Consider the following 16,384-nt stretch of genomic DNA (forward strand, 5'->3'; position numbering starts at 1 on the left):
TTGTTGAACTCAAGTGGGAAGAAAGCATTGCACAGATGGGACTAAGAATTTTATTGGTGATTATGAAAAGTAATTGTGATGTCTGTCGATACTCTCTCCACTGTTTCTCTGACACTTCTGCCACACCTAAGACAGTTATAATAAGAACAACTATTCGTTGCATTTGACTGTGCATAAGACACTGTTCTGGGCTTCCCTAGTGGCTCACTGGTAGCGAAACCGCCTGCCATCGAGGAGACTCGGGTTCCATCCCTGGGTCGGGAAGATCCCATGGAGAAGGAAATGACAGCCCACTCTAATATTCTTACCTGGAAAATCCCACAGACAGAGAAGCCTGGTGAGTTACACAGTCCATGGGGTTGCAAAAGAGCCAGACGCAACTCAATGACTAAACAGCAACAACAAGAAGACATGGTGCTAGTCACTTTGCAGATACTTCCTATTTAACTTTCAAAACAGCCATGGTCATAGGTATTATGAAACTCTGTGTTGCGCTTGACAGAGATTAGGGGAGATTAACATCCTTAGGCTCACATAGCTTGTGATCACATTAGCTCCATTAATTAGCAGAGCATGAATAGGAATCTGTCTGAACCAAATCCCAAACTTGATAAGATACATTTCCAGGAGCTACAAAGAGAGTAGGCTTAGCTAACCAAGGTTCCTAGTTTCTTTCTCTCTGAAAAACATGCGCAGGAAGATATTTTAAAGGGCTTGTGATATCTTCTTCCTGTCTTTTGAAAAAGGAAAAGATCTAAATTATTGTGTTCCTACTCTCTGCCAGTTGTTCCAGATCTGTTTCTTTCTTTCAGTCCTTAGGACAATTCTGTGAGGACTGTTGTTACTACTGTTTGTAAACAAATATATTTTTAAATTTAGCTGCATCGTGTCTTTGTTGCAACATGCAGTTGTGGCTGCTCGGGCTTAGTTACTCTGACATGTGGGATCCTAGGTCCCTCAGAAGAGATTGAATCCGCACACTTGCATTGCAAAGCAATTCTTAACCATTGGACCACCAAGGGAGAGCTTGTTGCTACCATTTGACTGGGGAGCAAACAGACTCAGGATAAAGCTTGGTTATTCATACAGCTCCCTGAGCTCTGAGCCAACATGCTTTCTGCCACACTCTGCCACTTCTCAGAGAAGATTTTCAAGTGAGCCCTAACTGCCTCCCTCCCAGAGGGTCTCTCAGTAGACTGCCATCCTCTCTGATGAGCTCCCCTTTCCTGGCCAGCATTTCGAGACTTACTGACTTACCAAATTACTTAAGTGGGAATTGAGGGAAAAAGCCTTACAAATTAGATGAGCTTTCACTCACTATTAAAGGCTGAAGCCTAAGTCATCAGCCAAGACATAGGCTGATCCTGTCTTTGGGCCAAGGATCAGCCCTAGCAGCAAAGTGAGGAGCCAGCTGAAGTTGTTAGAGTTCAGCTTAGATGTGGCCTGTCATGCTTCCTCCTCCAATGATGTTACCCCATACAGAAATCCATAGTTAGTGCAGCCGCTGCTGTCAAGACCTGATCACTTAAGTGATGCTCACTTCAGGCCCATGGACCCAGCAGCCTTCGGACTGAATTAATTTACTTGCCAAATCATAGGTCCAGAAATTTAGGGGCCACTAGTAAGAATCTTGCCAGATCTCATGACTGATCTTTGCAGAGAATCCAAGTGTTCATAAAATGCTTTTTACTTACATTATTCCATTTGTTCTTCCCACCAACCTGGTAACAAAGGCTAGGTAGGGGCTCAATGTTCTGTTTTACAAATAGGAATCAAATTCAGAGAGACTCAGAGCCTGGCTCAGAGCCTCACAATCTTTCGGGCAGAGGCCAAACACTGATCAGCTGCAAACCTTGCCCTTGCACGCCGTTGCTCCTTCTCTTTTCACTACTCTCTCACTCTGTCTTGTCCATCTCTGCCCTTGCCATTGACCCACTAACTGTGAACAGTCACCGGCTCAGACCAAGCTTCACTAGACCAAGCAGGGCCTGCTCTTTCTCAGGCTTCACTTCCCAAGCCTTCTTGGGTGACTTCTCACAGAACAGATGCGATGCTTTACAGGTGATCATCAGTCTTTGCTGTCACTTGGGAATCCAGTTGAGTCTGCAGCCCTAAGCTGCCACAAATATTCTTTTTCCCCAAGCAAGTACCTGTGTTTTAATGTCATACTCCCCATTTGAAAAACTTAAGCTTCACTTGGTGTCTTTAGGGTGTACAGTAAACTGAGAAATTGCCCTGGAAGTCAAGGCTTTTCTGTGGGTTGGCTCAGTGAAGATCATCTGACCTGAAACTCACTCTGCCCTTGACCAGTGGGCAGAGACAGTGGTCTCCACACTACCCAGCTCAGAGTCAAAGCCTGCTGACCACCCACCCACACCCTGTCCTATCTCTAACCTAGCTTCCCTTCTAAAATGTCATTTTGGATACTTTCTATGATTAGATTCGTATTGTATGTAACTTTTTGGAATTGGCTTTTTTCTACAAAGAGGCCTGGCGTGCTGCGATTCATGGGGTCGCAGAGTCAGACATGACTGAGCGACTGATCTGATCTGATCTGATAATCCCCTGGATATTCATCCAAATCATGATACATATTTTTGTTTTTATTTATCACCTAAAGTCCATACATTAAGAATTTTTCAAACTTAAGTTTAATTAATTTTTTGAAAATTCACTTAGATTGTGTGTGTGTGTGTTTAATTAAAATCTGTAGCTGAAGTTACAGTGTGTGCCACTTCCTGCTGACTCAGTCCATCCGTGATGGGGATAAAGAGCAGGTCTTGGGCAGAAGGACCACCTTTTCTGTGTGACCCCTGTCGTTCATGTTATCTGGAAGATCTAAATGGCTGGTTGGCCATTTCCAATATAAAGAACCTGAACCGGGCCCACACCAAACCCCTCCAGGCCCTCTTGTGGACATCCTAGGGGAATCTGTCAATGTCTGTGTGCCATCCGTCAGAAACAAGCAGAGATGCCTTGTGAGGTGACGCCCACGTCACCGGAGGCATTCAGGGTGAGCCAATGGCTGTGTTCTCAGGTGTGGGACTCAGCAGAGGGTACAGTTTGTAGATGATGGGCAAATGTATTTTATTCAACAGAGTAAAACATAAAAAGTCCCTGTTTAGTCATCTGCTCAGAAGGGACTCTGGATTTGAAAGGTCCTTAAGGCTTAACGGGACCCCATCGGGGACAGGGTTTCACAGGGTTTTTAAGGAGCAAAATTCAATGGCCAAGAACACCTCTGGCCAACTGTGAAGCCCGATACAAATACTAGCAATTTCACAAAGTCTCTTGATTTTACATGAACTCAGTTTCATCTAAGTAGCATTTAAGCTACGTGCCACTAGAAAGGAAATTTCCCTGTGTGTATGTTATTTTTTAAAAAACTGAGAGACCTCGGTTTGCCATGACTGTGCAGGTTAAACAGGAAAATGAAAACAAACACACACTTGTTTGTGTTTCTGAAAGGGGACAGCAGAGTTCAGTATAGAGCTGGAAACAAAGCCAGCAGCTTCCTGTGAAATGTCTGTGGGCGGGAACTACAGACTCCCATGATAACTTCCAGTTTCTTATGGTAACAGTTACAAAGTGGCCATCAAGTAAGAACAAAGGTCAGTCCAGGCACATCCGGGGTCCTGGGCTTTGAAACAGTATCTAAAACTAACATAAATCCTTGAAAGCTTACAAGTTCTTGCTCTTTTGACTCCACATTTGAGATGCAGAGGGGAGCTAAACTACATCTCTGTATATTTAACATTTTTTTTCCCCCATTTCAACTTTCCCAAAATAAGACCTTTGCTTAGATCAGGCAGAGCCTGAGGAAATGAGAGCATCACCCACCCTGGGATGAGCCCATCCCACTTGAAGACTGTAAGAAGCTTGTTCCACTGGGAAGAGGTCCCGCTCACCTTGGTAGTGAGTAATTCCTGCTGGCCGCCACTGACCCCAGGCTGAAGCGAGGCCTTCAGAAGCACAGAGGGAGATCTGTGTGCTCCTGCGCCTCTCAGCTTCTGGACAGCCCAGCCCTGCCTGGAATCGCCGGGCACTGACATGATGCCTGAGACCAGATTACACATCCTCATTTTTCATGATGAATCCTACCTACTGTTATTTCATTTTGTGAATCTTGATAAGAATAGGAATCATAAGATATATCTTTACATATCTCTCTCCACCCCAGACCCTAAGTCCTGAGTGCCCCTTCACCCCATGCTTCTTTTTTATCCCTGTAATTGCCACATTTTGTTTCATGATTTTCCAGTCAGCTTCACTAAAATGAGCACCTTTCAGGCAGCAACAATATCTTTTTTTCTTGGTCTCCCCTGCCCTGAGCAAAATGCCTTGTCTGTATTACGTGCTTGGTAAATGTTTATTGACTGAACATAGAAGAACCAGAATGCCTAGGAAGGTGGACAGGATCCATAGGAAGGGGAAGACCTTGGAGTCCAGTTTACAAGAGGAACTAGGTAGGGGTGTGTGTGTGTTGGGAGTCTGTGGTAGACGTACTAATGGACCCTCAAAAATGTCCATGTCTGAATTTCTGGAAGCTGTGAATATGTTACATGGCAAAGGAGAATTAAAAATTGCAGATGGGGTTAAGGTTACTCTCCTGCTGACTTAAAAGTCAGGAGATTATTGTGCATTATCCAGGTGACCAGTGTAATCACAGGGTTCTTATAAGAGGGAGGCAGAACAGTCACAGTCAGAGCAGAAGACAGGACAACAGAAGCAGAGACTGGGGTAATATGGCCACAAGCCAAGGAACGCAGGCAGCCACCCGAAGATGGGAGAAGCAAGGAAGGATTCTCCCCTTGAGCCCCCAGAATGAACGCATCTCTGCCAGCACCTTCATCTTAGCCCTGGAAGGCCCTGAAGACTTCTGAGCTCCAGAACTGTAGGATAACTTACCATCTTATGAAAAAATAAAAATAACCAGAATGAAATTTTTTGGCCAATTCAATATATTTGTATTGTTTTAAGCCCACTGAATTTGTGATAATTTGTTACAGCAGCAGTTGGAAACTAATATAGAGGCTAAGCTTAGTGGAAAGAGCCTAATGAAAGCCATGAACTTGGAAAAGGAGATGGCCATGTGGGAATAGCTTGCAAGCATCCAAAGAGACGTTCCCAGCTGAGTCACCATAGAGCAAAATATGATCAGAATTAGTTACTAGGTCCATGTGTGCTGCCTCTAGCCTCCCAAGTGATGAATGTCTCCAAGAACTTGGGAAATGCCCTAGTAGAGTTACTATAAAAGGGTCTGTCAGACCTGGGTTTGAGTTCTCTGCCTCCTATAACTGTATGGTCTTCGGCAAGTTATGTCACCTCTCTAAGCCACAGTTTTCTTATCTGCAAACTAGGGATAAATCTGTCTCTTAACTAGAAAGTTGGTGTGAGGATTACATAATACATATAATGTCCTTAACATAATGCCAGTGACATAGTAAACAGAAACTGCTGTTACTGCAAATAGGCATACGATCTTGTTTATAACAAAGGTCTTTGAGGTATCCCTATATTCCTCACTAACTGAGTCATATGCAGAGTCTGTGGTTGGCCTTCCCTGGTGGCTCAGATGGTAAAGAATCTGCCTGCAATGTGGGAGACCTGAGTTCGATCCCTGGGTTGGGATGATCCCCTGGAGAAGAGAATGGCAACCCTCTCCTGTATTCTTGCCTGGAGAACTCCATGGACAGAGGAGCCTGGCGGGTCACAGTGGTCTACAGTCCATGGGGTTCCCAAGAGTCAGACACAGCTGAGCGACTTTCACTTTCAGAGTCTGTGGTGTGTTCTGGGGACAAAAGCCTGAGAACAACAACTAGGATGGCTGAAAGACCCCAAATTGAGTTCTCTTAAAAGAAGGCCCAGACTTCTCTGGTGGTCCAGTGGTTAAAATTCCACGTGCTAATGCAGGGAACGTGGGTTCAGTCCTGGTCTGGGAAGACTGCACCTACTTCTGGGGCAACTAAGCCCATGTGCCACAACTACTGAACCTGCACGCCGAGAGCCTGTGCTCAGCAACGGGAGCAGCCACTGCAGTGAGAAGCCCACACGCAGCAGTGAAGACCCAGCACAGCCAAAAATAAACAAACAAAATTTAAAAAGAATGGCTAAATGGAGAGGTTTCACATGAAGCTCTTGAAACATTTTCAGGACTGGTTACATGAGTGGACTCCCTTACTCAGAAAATTATTAGGAATTTCAAAATGACAACAACAGAACATTGAAGGAGCACAGGGCCCTGCTCCACAGTTCACATACCCACGATGTGACCTTGAGTATCACCATGTAAAAGTAATATCATGTAAAAGTGATGGCCTCACTGTGAGGCCGTGGTAATGACAGCTGCAAGAAAGTGAACACGTTCAAGGCTTTGGAAGGTGATGACAGTGGGGATCACAATCGGAAAGAAGAAAACAGCACATGGAAACATGATGAGGAGGAAACATCAGAATGGGGCAGAAGTCAGAGCATCAGCAAGAGGAAGGCTGTTGTCCTAGATCTGAGAACATCCCTTGCGGCCCAGCTCCGCTTTCTGGTACTCCAGGAGGATCCCTGGCCATCCCACCCACTCACAAGGCTCTGAACAGAGTATCAATGCCTTTGCCTGTATAGAGCAGTCCTGAAGGTTTTACAGCAGCATGGTAGCTCCCTGGAATCTGACAGGCCACAGTAACTTTCTCAAAGAAGGAGTTAGTCGTATCTGGAGGATGATGCAGATAAAAATGGTGGCAAGTGAATTATTTTGTTATGGAAGGGTATGGCATCCTGTTGCTGGCAGAATCTCATCCTGGCTTTGCTAGGGGACTAGTTCACGGTTGTGGAGGAACTCTGTGGGCGCCTGCACTCTCTGTGTGGTTTCAGAAAGACATTATTTCAATGTAGAATAAGACTGCAAGTGACCTAGCATCCACAGCCCCAAACTGGACATCTGTGTGTTTAAAACGGGTGGGAATTCTCCAGCCAGTCCTTCCCTTTGCTCACTAAGGGATATCCGTGAGCCTCATGCTCCAACACTTTTGCACTCATTCCTACCCTCCAGCATTGCTGACTTTATAAAGCAGAAAAATGGAAAATGTGACTTTGTAATAGATACACTTTGTCTTTTAATGGGGTTCTGTGGAGGGGAGTTCAGCCTTTTGTTTTGCTCTCTGCCGCCTAGATGCCTCTTGGGCATTCTGTTGTGTTCTTCTCATGCTGTGACATTGTGACCACAAGTTCGAGCCAGAACTGCCACCTGAGGCTTGTCAGTGTTGTGGACGTCTGTGCATCCAGGGAATGCTTTCTGTTGGAGAGTGCTGGGATAGCTCTAAGTGCTCTCTTCTAGCTCTGCCGTGAAATTACTGGGACATATTGTTAATGTATTTCCCCTCTCCCCCCAAGCCCACCGTTCTAAAATGTGTTTCTGATTTTGTCTAGTTTCTGCTTCTGCCCTCCCTCCCTCCTTCCCTCCTGTGGTGCTCTCGTTCTTCTGAGCCACAGCTGTACTTAGTACTCCATCCAGGGGCTGCACCAGTTTGACTGAGGCAGTTGGGAAGGATGCTAAACTGGAGCAGAATCTAGTTCGATTTAGGAGTTAGATTATAATGCATGTTCCAAGGGTGGGAACTGGAGCCAAAGACCGTGACTGTAATTATTTTCCCAGATGAGCAGGGCCTGTGTGTCCAGACTATTTCTGTGGGTTCTTGCATGCCCCTCTTTGGGGAAGGGAAATGGGTTAACATTTAGTATGGTAAATTCTGTGATCCTGAAAGTGGGACATCTGAAGAGAAGGTGGCCTTGATGAATGGCTTCGTGTGTGTGGCTGTGCCTGACTGTAGTGGCTGGTAAACCTTTCAGTCCCCATCACCTGTTAAACCCAGGATTTAAATACCAGGATGATCCAGGATGCCCAGACAGAAACCTCTTAAAGGTTAATGCAGACACGCTTTTAAAATGACCTTTCATCAGAGCACCTAGAATTCAAATAAGTAATGAATCAGAGTCCTATATCAACCTGAAAGTAGCTTTTATCTGATTCTTGTGAGTGAGGATTGCAGTTCTTGAGTTAAGTCTTTCTTTAAACCATATCCTTGAAGGCTCGGAGGGTCCTCAGCCACCTGGTCTCAGAGAAAGATATGAGAGTGACAGGCATTTCCTTATTGTGTGTAGATCACTTTCTTCTTACTTTCCAACTTCTGAATACTCTCTAATTATCACTGTTTGTGGAGGGCTCAGACAAATACAGGAGTAACTTTGGCTAAAATAGGAAACACAGTCCACTTCCTGAGGTTTATTTAGATCCCAGGGAGGTCTTCACTTTTATATAAACTGAGATTTACCGTGGACATTCCGAAGAGAGCAGAGATTTGTGTGCATGGATGGGTGCACATGTGTAGAATGTTTAATGAGTGAGGGTCTTATCAGACCAAGTGTTTGTGTACATTGTCCTTTTCTTCTTTTTGCCTTTTTTGGTCTCATTTGTTTAAGCTTTTTGAATCTCTTCTTAAAAATTGAAGTATAGTTGATATACAGTGTTGTGTTAATTTCTGCTGTGCAGCAAAGAGATTCAGTTATATATATGTCTGTCTACTCAGTCGTGTCCGACTCTTTATGACCTCATAGACTGTAGCCCACCAGACTCCTCTGTCCATGGAATTTTCCCAGGCAGGAATACTGGAGTGGGTTGTCATTTCCTCCTCCAGAGGATCTTCCCAACCCAAGGATTGAATCTGCATCTCCTGCATTGGCAGGCAGATTCTTTACCACTGAGCCACCTGGGAAGTCCTCATCTTATATATCATGATTTGCATCTTCTAACCCCAATCCATGTCTCCCCCAAGGTTTTTTAATCTCTTATATTTTCTAGAGCTGCTCCTGTTTCCCTTTTCTCTTTGTCATTGAAGTATTTAAAAGTTAACTTTTTCTATCAAAAACTTACTGACTCTATGTTGGCTGGAACAAAGGGTTATATCTCTATTAGGCAGAATCTTACCTGCAGTCTTCACAGAGATACTCCGCCTAGGAGATTTAAATGAGGGGTTAAATAGTCAATATGTTCAAATGATCTATTTTTTCAGACTAGCTTGAAAGGTTTTTTTCCCATTTATTTTAACTCCATGGGCCTCTGATATGATGAGATATGACACAGCTTTGGGTATATCATCACATGTTCTAGAAATCAAGGGAAGAAGGTCACTGGGGGACTGGAAGTAGGTCTCTACTTTGGCTCTTTTCCCATGACCCCTTTGCTGGGTTTTTCCATTTGTAGTTGGCCTTCACTTTCCTCCAGGGCTCTTTTCTCTCCAGTTTTCTGTTCATGCGTGTGTGCTTTTTCTCCTGGGACAACAGTTTTCTACCTGGAGAGAAACTTGTGTGGTCCACAGCGCTCCAAGGTGAAATCCAAGTATTTGCCAGTGAAAGGAGAGGGAGCAGGGTCTGCGACGAGAGCTGATTGTACTTTGAGAGGAATTGTCTACTGCAGTGATAGTAGACATGCCAGAGGGTAAAAAAGAAGCAACAGATTTGACCCCAATAGAGACAACTCAAACTAAGGGGAAGAAACTGCAGGCATAACATAAAGGAGAGCTTTGTAATAAGCCAACCAAAGAGAGGAGAAACTTTGGCACCTCTGTCCCCAGAAGTGTTCAGGCAGAAGGTAAGCAACCACTGAGCTGGAGAGCAGACGACTCCTCATCACGGCAGGTGCTCAGATTCTGGAGAAATGAAGAGTTGTGCTAAATGCCTAAAATTATTTCTACTTCTGATACCTGGTGTATGATGGTTGCTCAGTCGTGTCCTACTCTTAGAGACCCCGTGGACTGTAGACTGCCAAGCTCCTCTGTCCATGGAATTCTCCAGGCAAGAATACTGGAGTGGGCAGCCATTCCCTTCTCCAGGGGAACTTCTGACCCAGGGATGGAACCTGGGTCTCCTGCATTGCAGGCAGATTCTTTACCGTTTGAGCCACCAGAGAAGCCACCAAATTTTTAAATAATGTATTTATTTTGTATTATGGTTGTGCTGTATCTTCATTGCTGCCCACAGGCTTTCTCTAGTTGTGGCGCCTGGACTTCTCACTTCCGTGGCTTCTCGTTGTGAAGCACAGGCTCCAGCCACATGCGCCTCAGTAGTACAGCTCAAGGGCTCTCAAGCACAGGCTCAGCAGCTGCGGCACGCAGGCTTAGTTGTTCTGTGGCATGTTGCTGTATGACATGTGGAACCTCCCAGACCAGGGTGTGGTAGCTCAAGGGCTCTCGAGCACAGGCTCAGCAGCTGCGGCACGCAGGCTTAGTTGTTCTGTGGCATGTTGCTGAATGACATGTGGAATCTCCCAGACCAGGGGTCGAGCCTGTGTCCCCTGCATTGGCAAGTGGATTTTTATTCACTCCATCACCAGAGAAGTCCTCTAGCAAATATTTTAAAAAAGTAGGTTTTTAAGAGCCCTCAAGCTTTTCTCAAAAATTTAATGCAGTTTTTGAACAATATAGAACACACATACACACTCACACACACATACTGTTCTTTCCTGCATTCACAGCTTTTCACATGTTTTGTTGTTGTTATTCAGTCGCTAAGGTTGTGTCTGACTGTTTGCGACCCCATGGACTGCAACATGCCAGGCTTCCCTGTCTTCACTGTCTCGGAGTTTGCTCAGGTTCATGTCCATTGAGTTGGTAATGCTATCTAGCCATCTCATCCTCACATATTTTCCTATTGTGATTATTTTGCTTAGATGCAGTTTTTCTGTCTATGCATTTTCATGATTATATAATATTTCACTGAATGGACATAGTATAATTTATTATTTCCTAGTTATTGGGTGGCTTTGTTTTTTGCAATGTTTAATTATTATAAAGAACTATGCTCTAGATTTTTTGCATATGCACCTTCTCTTCCCTCTTGAAATACTCTATTAGAATAATTAGAGCTCATTAGATTGCAAATTATACAGCTCATTGGAGCAGCTTAAGTAAAAGAGGTTTGTTGATAAGCATACAGAGCAATCACAAAGATACAAAGCACAAGACACACGTAGGAACTGGAAAGGGGTGTCCAGCACACCCCATCTCCCCTCCCTGGGCTCTTGTTTTCTTTAGATTGTCTTTCCTTTTGCCTATTCCTGGTTTCCTGTTCCCTTATAACTGGTTCATGTGAGCCTTTGACATGCCTTGGAGCCAAAGACCTCAGGTTTTTATCAAATGAGTCCAGAGCCAACCACTATCTGATCAGAATTTCAGTATCTCTTATGTCAGATTCCCAAGCAAGAGTCTGCTAAGCCACGGGCCTCAGACTTTGTGACCCGAGCTCTCCTCTGATTGGTGGAGGGAAAAAGGCTTGGTAGTGGTGGCAGGGTTCTGGAGTCTGTCCAGATTCAAATAGAGCTCTACCACTTACTAGCCATGTAGATGTGTGTTAGTTTCTTGGCTTTTCTGTGTCTCTGTTTGCTTCTCTGTAAAATGTGGGTAGCTCTGCCACTTACTGCATGATGTTATTATGAGGATAAAATAAAACAATCCTTGTTAAGGATTTAAGAAAGGTCCTAAGTCCTCAATATGTGTTAGCTCTTAGTTGTTTTTTAAAAAATTTTGTTTTGTGGAAAAATATACATCACATAAAATTTACCATTTTACATTTTAAATGTACAATTTTACATTTTAAATGTACCAAATTCAGTGGCATTAACTACATGCACATTTTTTTTTAAGAAGAGGAATCCAGATGGGAAAAGAAGTAATAGAACTGTATTTGCAGCTGACATGATACTATACGTGAAAAACCTTAAAGATACGATCAGAAAATTACTAGAGTTAATCAATTAATTTAGTAAAGTTGTAGGATACAAAATCAATACACAGAAATCCCTTGCATTCCTATACACTAATAATGAAAAATAAGAAAGAGAAATTAAAGAAACAATCTCATCCACCACTGTAGCAAAAAGAATAAAACACCTAGAATAAACCTACGAGGAGACAAAAGTACATACACACTTTTTTTGGCAGTGCCACTTGGCTTGTGGGATCTTAATTCCCAACCAGAGATCAAATTGGGATCCAGGCAGTGAGAGCATAGCATCTAACCACGGGACCACCAGGGAATTCCTGAGTACATACGGATGTTTGAATGTACATACATATTACCACTATCCATCCCTAGAACTTTTTCATTTTGTTTTTAAATTATCACTGTTACATGTATTTCATATATAACTGCTTGGGTCCACCCTTTGAAAGGGTATGATTGGGGTGCTCCATGAATATAGGAACATAGTGAATAGACACTCTTAAGTATTTACTGAAAATATCACATTTTTATTGATACAACTCTTTAAGCCTTACAGATCACTTTTACATGATTATTTTATGCAGTCCTCCCAAGGAAGGGCTTCTTGGAGTAGGAAGGGGTTATAATCCTTATTTTACAGGAGACCCAACTGAGATTCAGGAAATCTAAATTGCTCAGCTTCTCCAATCTTCTTGTTGAGTCAGGACTCAGTGTTGTCTTTTTCACTCCAAGTTCATGCCTTTTCCATGACATCTCAGAGATGTGATTACTCAGCCAAGCTTTATACCCATTTGTTTTTAGTTCTTATTACATATTCTATTTCAACTTACGAGAAAGAAGAGAAGAATTTCGAATTGGAACTTGTGGGTGGGTTTCATCTGGGAAGTACTGGCCTACAAGAAGTCTGTCAGCTGGTTTAGTTTACATCTTAACATATAGGAAAAACAGTAATAATTTAACTTTATATCGTATAATGTGATTCTGTGAAAGCCAAAGAGTGGAAGGACTGGTTAATGAATCTCTTAACTTTTATTTTGAGAAAGTGCTGAAATATCTGATGGAAACAAATGGCACTCCTAAGTAGACTTTTCAAAATGAGATAGTGAAAAAGTCACCATTAGAAGCAAAATGGGTGAGTGTCTGCTGGTATCTTATGGTTTGTACAGAGAAACATATTTTGTCTGATTGGCTTGATTAAATATTTTAGTGAAAAATGCCTTTGCCAAATACCAAAAGTCTTATAAAAAGTCTTCATTTTAAACAAAAACTACAGGAAGAAAGCTTGTGTGGACTCAAGCTACCCCATAGCACCTTTCTAACAACTAGACTGATGTTTGCTATTAGGCAGTTTTTCCATTAAATTAATGGCCACTTTTGGGGCTAGGTACTTATCTTCCATTTGGCACTCAGGCTCATTTCCTTGTCACTTGTTCTAAAAGAAAATCACTCAGGAGAACTGAACACCTTAGTGTGATGAGATTTTATTGTGTCTGTTCTAATCATTCTTTTTGTATGAAACTTATGGATTCTCCTATGCCCTTTCATAGCAAGTCACATATCTCTTCTTTGGCTTTCAACCTGGTATCTCACCCCATCTGTCCTGTCCTGATCTTACCCTATCAACACTGCTCTACCTTCCTTAATGCAACAGTACCAGGTATACTGATTTCCTTGTAACTCTCAAGTATGCTATATTCAGCAATCCCTATGTCTTTAGTCATGCCCTTCCTTGACTTGTGTGGAGTACCTTTCCCCTTTATCCATCCTGAACATTTCAGTCCCTTCACTGCCGCCAAAACCCAACTTATTCGCTAAGGTTTTCTTGACAATTTCAACCTATATATATTTCATTCTATTGTGAGTTTGTATAGCTTATAAATTACTACCATCTTTTATTGAGCACCTATTAAGTGACAGTCCCTTTATCTCTATTCCTCATTACAACTACACAAGGTCAGTTCAGTTCAATCGCTCAGTCGTGTCCGACTCTTTGTGACCCCATGAATTGCAGCACGCTCACGTCCATCGAGTCAGTGATGCCATCCAGCCATCTGTCATCCCCTTCTCCTCCTTCCCCCAATCCCTGCCAGCATCAGAGTCTTTTCCAATGAGTCAACTCTTCGCATGAGGTGGCCAAAGTACTGGAGTTTCAGCTTCAGCATCATTCCCTCCAAAGAAATCCCAGGGCTGATCTCCTTCAGAATGCACTGAATACACAAGGTAGTTATTGTCATTCTAATTTTATAAAAGAGGAAACCAAGATTCAGAGAGATTAGATAATTTTCCCAGAGTCACACATCCTAAAATGCTCAGCTGAGGCTAGAACTGCAGGGATGACAGATAGATTCTAAAGCTCTCACTCTTACACTTAAGCTGTGTCTTAATACCATGCTGCTTCGTGTGTTTTCTAAGTGTTTTATGTGTGCTAGTCTTCTCTCCTGAATTGTCTCTTAAAATCAGGGGTTATATAATTTAAAACTTGTATCCAACTGCTAGTTGCAGAGATTCAGAGTAATGATGGCTTCAATAAGATATATGTTGATTTTTCTCTTACTTAAAAGGAGTTCAGAGAAGGTCAGCTGGGACTGATGACGTGGACCCTAAGGGAGCATTATGGTCCTAGCTTCTTTTACCTCTTTCCTGAGGTAAAAGGAAAGTACCGTCTGAGCCAAGGAAGCCTCAGACGGTAAAGAATCAGCCTGCAATGCAGGAGACTGGAGTTTGATCCCTTGGTCGGGAAGATCCCCTGGAGAAGGGAATGGCTACCCACTCTAGTATTCTTGCCTGGAGAATTCCATGGACAGAGGAGCCTGGTGGGCTGAAGCCCCACAGGCACAAAGAGCCGGACATGACTGACTGACTAACACTTTCACTTTCTGCCATCCCCAGGATGTGAACCTTGTCCTTTTGTTTATAAAATGGCATCTGGAAGTCCACCCATCATATCTTTGTTCCAGGCAAGGTGGAGGAAAAGATGAAGGGAAAAGGGAAAACAGACAGCTTCTGTTTATATCTCATTGGGCACCACATATGCAAGGAATCCTGGGAAATATTTTATAGCTGAGTACACTAATTCACCGAATAATGAAGGTGTAGTCTGTTTTCGAGAAAGAAATGAATGTTGAACAGGCAACTAGTGGTCTCTACAGAGACCCATGTCCCCATCTTCTTTTATTTAGTTTTCATTCCAATCCCAAAGAAAGGCAATGCCAAAGAATGCTCAAACTAACGCACAATCGCACTCATCTCACATGCTAGTAAAGTAATGCTCAAAATTCTCCAAGCCAGGCTTCAGCAATACGTGAACCGTGAACTTTCAGATGTTCAAGCTGGTTTTAGAAAAGGCAGAGGAACCAGAGATCAAATTGCCAACATCCGCTGGATCATGGAAAAAGCAAGAGAGTTCCAGAAAAACATCTATTTCTGCTTTATTGACTATGCCAAAGCCTTTGACTGTGTGGATCACAAGAAACTGTGGAAAATTCTGAAAGAGATGGGAATACCAGACCACCTGACCTGCCTCTTGAGAAACCTATATGCAGGTCAGGAAGCAACAGTTAGAACAGGACATGGAACAACAGACTGGTTCCAAATAGGAAAAGGAGTCCGTCAAGGCTGTATATTGTCACCCTGCTTATTTAACTTATATGCAGAGTATATCATGAGAAACGCTGGACTGGAAGAAGCACAAGCTGGAAATCAAGATTGCCGGGAGAAATATCAATAACCTGAGATATGCAGATGACACCACCCTTATGGCAGAAAGTGAAGAAGAACTAAAGAGCCTCTTGATGAAAGTGAAAGTGGAGAGTGAAAAAGTTGGCTTAAAGCTCAACATTCAGAAAACGAAGATCATGGCATCTGGTCCCATCACTTCATGGGAAATAGATGGGGAAACAGTGGAAACAGTGTCAGACTTTATTTTTGGGGGCTCCAAAATCTCTGCAGATGGTGACTGCAGCCGTGAAATTAAAAGACGCTTACTCCTTGGAAGGAAAGTTATGACCAACCTAGATGGCATATTCAAAAGCAGAGACATTACTTTGCCAACAAAGGTCCGTGTAGTCAAGGCTATGGTTTTTCCTGTGGTCATGTATGGATGTGAGAGTTGGACTGTGAAGAAGGCTGAGCGCCGAAGAATTGATGCTTTTGAACTGTGGTGTTGGAGAAGACTCTTGAGAGTCCCTTGGACTGCAAGGAGATCCAACCAGTCCATTCTGAAGGAGATCAGCCCTGGGATTTCTTTGGAAGGAATGATGCTAAAGCTGAAACTCCAGTACTTTGGCGACCTCATGCGAAGAGTTGACTCATTGGAAAAGACTCGGATGCTGGGGGGGATTGGGGGCAGGAGGAGAAGGGGACAACAGAGGATGAGATGGCTGGATGGCATCACCGACTCGTTGGATGTGAGTTTGAGTGAACTCCGGAAGTTGGTGATAGACAGGGAGGCCTGGCGTGCTGCGATTCATGGGGTCACAAACAGTTGGACACGACTGAGCGACTGAATTGAACTGAACACCAAATGGTGCTCAGTAACCACTGGTGGACAGTTTAATGCAGAGAAATAGCGAGTGGAAAAAGATGATTTAGAAAACTGATAAATGAAGAAACTGAAGAG

The 16,384-nt window shown here is 43.3% G+C and overlaps 1 pseudogene; it reads left to right on the plus strand.

Annotated features, from left to right (window-relative positions):
* Positions 1-1,110: 1,110 nt before the first annotated feature.
* LOC100139603 (eukaryotic translation initiation factor 4E type 2-like) lies at positions 1,111-15,584 on the plus strand (annotated as a pseudogene).
* Positions 15,585-16,384: the final 800 nt, after the last annotated feature.

This window comes from Bos taurus, chromosome 3 (genome assembly GCF_002263795.3).
Source record: "Bos taurus isolate L1 Dominette 01449 registration number 42190680 breed Hereford chromosome 3, ARS-UCD2.0, whole genome shotgun sequence".
Classification (NCBI taxonomy): domain Eukaryota; kingdom Metazoa; phylum Chordata; class Mammalia; order Artiodactyla; family Bovidae; genus Bos; species Bos taurus.